At 45.5% G+C, this 4751-nt stretch overlaps 1 long non-coding RNA gene across 1 annotated transcript in view; it reads right to left on the reverse strand.

Moving 5' to 3' along the window:
* Window positions 1–4486, reverse strand: part of LOC116987953 — a 226033-nt gene extending 221547 nt beyond the window's left edge. The window contains exon 1 of the long non-coding RNA XR_004415833.1: window positions 3604–4486. This is a non-coding gene — a long non-coding RNA (uncharacterized LOC116987953). The remainder of the gene's footprint in view (window positions 1–3603) is intronic.
* Between the last annotated feature and the right edge of the window lie 265 nt (window positions 4487–4751).

The following is a 4751-nucleotide window of genomic DNA, read 5'->3' on the forward strand; positions in this document are numbered from 1 at the left end:
GAAAGAGGAGAGGGGAGGGGGGGGGGGGGGAAAGAAAGAGGAGAGGGGAGGGGGGGGAAGAAAGAGGAGAAGGGGGGAGAGAGAGTGCCTTTTTGTTTCAACCCGAACTCCCCAAACAACCATTTGCAGGCAGTGCTTTTTTACTTTAACCATATTTTCATTTTCAAACCACATTAAGGGTACTTACTCACAGTTGTGTGAACATGTGTTCAATGTTATTCACAGCTCAGAGAAACGTGACCCTCTGCCTTCCTCCAGCTTGCAGGCTAATTGAGGTACACCACTTCCTGGTTTTATAGTCCATCCCCCCTGCCGCCAGCGGGGGCAGCAGAGAGAATGGGGAATTTTGTAAAATCATTAATATCTCTGTCATTTTTCACCGACTGGAAAAATCCTCGGCACACATGCGGCGGAGGTGGGCTCTGAGCGAGGTGGCCAAAAATGACGGCCGTAGGTGGCGGCGTTCTCTCGGAAATCGCAGCACAGATCGCCAAAACCGGTCAAGAACAGACTTTTAGTAATATAGATATAAAGGATTTAATCAAACAAATATCCCTCTTTGCAACTTATTTTTTAACATCCACCATGTGTGGGAGAAGAAAAAAAATATCACCAATTGCAGGCAAGTCCCAGTTTTCTGCTTCCATCTGAAAAAGCACTTTAAATAGACTCAATTATCCGAGCTAAATTGCCTCAAATGGCCCAGAAGGTTGTAATCTTTCCTTTGGTTTCTCTCTGGCAGTAGTCCTGAATGATCAATGAAAACATATTGTCTACAAGAACAAGCAATAGCAATACAAGGGATCTACAAGATTCACTGCATCAAAAAGGCAGTCAGGATCATCAGAGACCCACACCACCCTGGCCACGCTTTCATTTCACTCCTGCCAATGGGACAAAGGCATTGGAGCCTGAAAACTGCAGGATCCACAAAACAGCTTCTTCCAGACAACCATCCGGCTATTAAACACTCCAACCTCCATATAAACATCACACTATATAGACTTGGGACTAGCTAGCTAGATAACAGTCATCAATAGTCATCACAACCCCCCCCCCCCCCCCCCCCCCCCCCCCCCACCCTCATATGCCCCCACCTGGACTCACCCATTTCTCCCCTCCATTCCTTCCTCTGGCTTCACAATTTGCAACTCCTCATTCAGTCTCTCACACCTCCTGCTTTAAACTCTGACCTTTGTTCCAACCACCTGCCTATCATAACCCCACCCCTCCTCCCCTTGCCTGTGTCCACCAATCAGGTGCCACGCTTCATCTTGCCTCTCCTCTCTCCCAACCTTCTCCCTCCCCCCACCATAATCAGTCTGAAGAAGAGTCCCGACCCAAAATGTCATCTGTCCATGTTCTCCAGAGATGCTGCCTGACCCATTGAATTACCCCATGAGTTCCGTTTTTGCCACCTGACCTCCACCAACGTTCCCCCTGCCCCTCGCCCATCCCTCGTACACCAAAGAGTCTGCTACTCGTAGTCCAACCTGGTTTCTCAAAGGAGGGATCCCAGAGTCATAAGGCCTGGATAGAGTGAATGCTGAGAAGATGTTTCCACTAGTGGGAGAGTCTAGGACCAGAGGCCATAGCCTCGGAATACCTTTAGAAAGGAGGCGAGAAGGAATTTCTTTAGTCAGAGGATGATGAATCTGTGGAATTCATTGCCACAGAAGGCTGCGGAGGCCAAGTCAATGGATATTTTTAAAGCAGAGATTGACAGATTCTTGATTAGTACGGGAATCAGGGGTTATGGGGAGAAGGTAGGAGAATGGGGTTGAGGCAGAAAGATAGATCAGCCATGATTGAGTGGCGGCGTAGACTTGATGGGCCGAATGGCCCAATTATGATCATTGAACTTGTGAACATAATCAAACCACACAAAAACAAACATCATAAGGGTTATCGAAGGAAGCATGCACATGACAGCACTTAACTTCAACCCCCACCCCTCCAGTAATATTACACTGAAAGAGCTGCAAAAAAAGTTTATCATCCAATATAGTGACAACCTCACGATCGTAGTGAGTTGACACTATGCCACCTGATAGGACCTCATTTTAGTGCAATCAAAAATGTCTAACATCCCACACAAGTTTCAAAGTGCATAATGTTTAAAGTACATTTAGTACCTGGCTTAGGAGTAAACACTTGCTTTCAATTGGCATTTCTTCTAGGAATTCCTTCACATTTTTAAATTGAAAAGTTATCGGGGGAGTTATGCACATCTCGTATGCATCAAAAGCTGCTCAATATTGCTAGTGTTTTTAAACAGGTAAGAAAGCATAATTTGACCAGTCTGGGGGAGTAGATGACGGGTGAATCCGGTGAAATTCGACCTCTGTTGCCCTGGCTCCGGCTAAATAATCAGTCGATTGGCTACTTTCTCCACCGAGGTTGGATTTCCGATTGGGAGAGGTTGCTGCCACTCACTTCTACCCGCAGCTGAATAGTAGCTGACAGGTGCATGGGAGGAGGTAGCGCACCGCTAGGAGAGACCCCGAGTCAAGGCAGCGAAGAGGTAGCTTCATACTGATCAATGGGACGGGGTCTTGGAGGGGTAAAGACGGCATCAGCAGTGCACTCATCTCAACAAACCATCGTGGAAGACTTCAAATAAAATTTCCCATTCACCAAGCCCATTTCAAAACGATTATCTACAGCGCTTAATTAGTGTTAGAGATGCATTGACCAGAACCTTTCCAAAACGAACTCTCACGATCACAATTTACATTAGTGGTATCGACTGAAATATCAATTGGGAATTCAATTCTCGCCTGAAAACATCATATGGCGGTAAGAATGAGATGGAGAAAATTATTTAGTCAGTGGGTGGTGAATTGTCTGCCACATACGGCTATGGAGGCCAAGTCAGTGGATATTTTTAAGGCAGAGATAGACATATTCTTGATTAGTGCGGGTGTCAGGGGTTGTGGGGAGAAGGCAGGCGAATGGGGTTGAGAGATAGAGATAGATCAGTCATGATTGAATGGCAGAGTAGACTTGATGGGCCGAACGGCCTCATTCTGTTCCTATCACTAATAAACCCATTTCACAAATCAAATTTGGTGATTCTGATATTGAAGTTAAAGTGACAAAATAAAACATATTCCAAGCGTTATCGACATAATAGAAAGTGAAACATTTCGAGCGAGGGGGTTGGCATTGGATCCGAAAAAGATAATCTATCCCCTTGCGTAACGGATCCGAGGCACCTGATTGTACAGATTGCTTGCAGGTTAAAGCTGTGCGCAGACTAAATGATTGGTATTGCCCGTGACACTGACACGGCGAGGAGATGGTTAAAGTCACAACCTGCTAAAAAAAAATTTACTTTGAACAATCGTACTTGTACACAGTACCGTGTGACATTGTATGTGCGTGGAGCCATATACCGCCACAGTACCCCACGGTTCAATTAAACTGCGTCCGATCAAAAGGACCTCTGTTAATCGCAAGATATAAAGGCTGATTTTTTTTAAATAAAAAGGTATTACTTAGATGACTGCCGAGTCGTGCTTTTGAGTTGAAATCAGTTGTCCATGGTCAGTCAAGCATTTAATACATCGAAACTGCGGGTCTGTAACGAAACAGACTTACCTTTTACCAAGCCCATTCCAAAGGTGGCAAAATACAGTTTTGTTATTCCGAGATTAAATCCACAGGGTATCCTGTATACATCCCAGGCTTTTCAATACATCATCTGGATACAATATATCCTCGGATATCCAATGCAACCCATTCACTGGCGATGTTGAACCAAATGACAGAAGCATCCAAAAGCTTGTAACATATTCCACTTATTTTCCCCCGAGAGAACACATCTTGGTAATAGTGTAATCCATTGATTCAGATTGTATCCACGCTGCACTGACCATGACATTTTTTTGCTGAAAAAAAAAACCATGCTACCGTCTCCAAATGAAAACGATTCCAATCCAACAAGAAAAATTCTGAGATGTAATTTTTTTCCCCCATTAACAGAATCTGAAGAAGGGTCTCGACCCGAAACGTCACCTATTCCGTTTCTCCAGAGATGCTGCCTGACCCGCTGAGTTACTCCAGCTTATTTTGTGTCTGTCTTCGGTTTAAATCAGCATCCGCAGTTCCTTCCAACATATATTACGCGAGGGTGTTGATACAATGACCACCACAATCCAAAATCCTGCATCAAACGGTGCTGAGAACACTAACGTAGGAAACAAGTGAAATGATGCACTCCTGCCTTCAGGTCGAGGGAACCGCGGTTCCTGGATTTAAAAAAAAAATCCCAATCATTGTAGAAACTACAAATTCTTCTCATTTAAAAAAAAAAATCACATAGATATTGAAGTAATCCTGGATATTTTCATTCCTGGTCAATTGGCATGGTGACAGCCATTGTATTTTTCCTTTCCCTTTCTGCCTCGGTGATACACTTCATTTAGAATGGATTGCAGCTCCAACACAATGCTACACACAGCACTCATTGCCACTCTGTCTCCAGCTACTCTGCGTGAGAGTAAGCCAAGCACACGCTATAAATGGGAGGCTCAACCAAACTTGATGGCTCTCCTTGCAGCCAGTCACTGAGGGCGATCCGCCCCGGGCTCCTCCAGCCAATCGGAAACAAACGAGGGGCGGGACACTGGGCGAGGAGGGGGGGGTGGGGGGTGGGCGCGAGGAATTGTGGGAGTTGTAGTTCCCATTTGCGGCAGATGGAGGGAAGGGTGAGCGTGTCCGAACGACAACTCCCAGCGGACACGGCG

Source organism: Amblyraja radiata, chromosome 26 (assembly GCF_010909765.2).
Source record: "Amblyraja radiata isolate CabotCenter1 chromosome 26, sAmbRad1.1.pri, whole genome shotgun sequence".
Taxonomy (NCBI): domain Eukaryota; kingdom Metazoa; phylum Chordata; class Chondrichthyes; order Rajiformes; family Rajidae; genus Amblyraja; species Amblyraja radiata.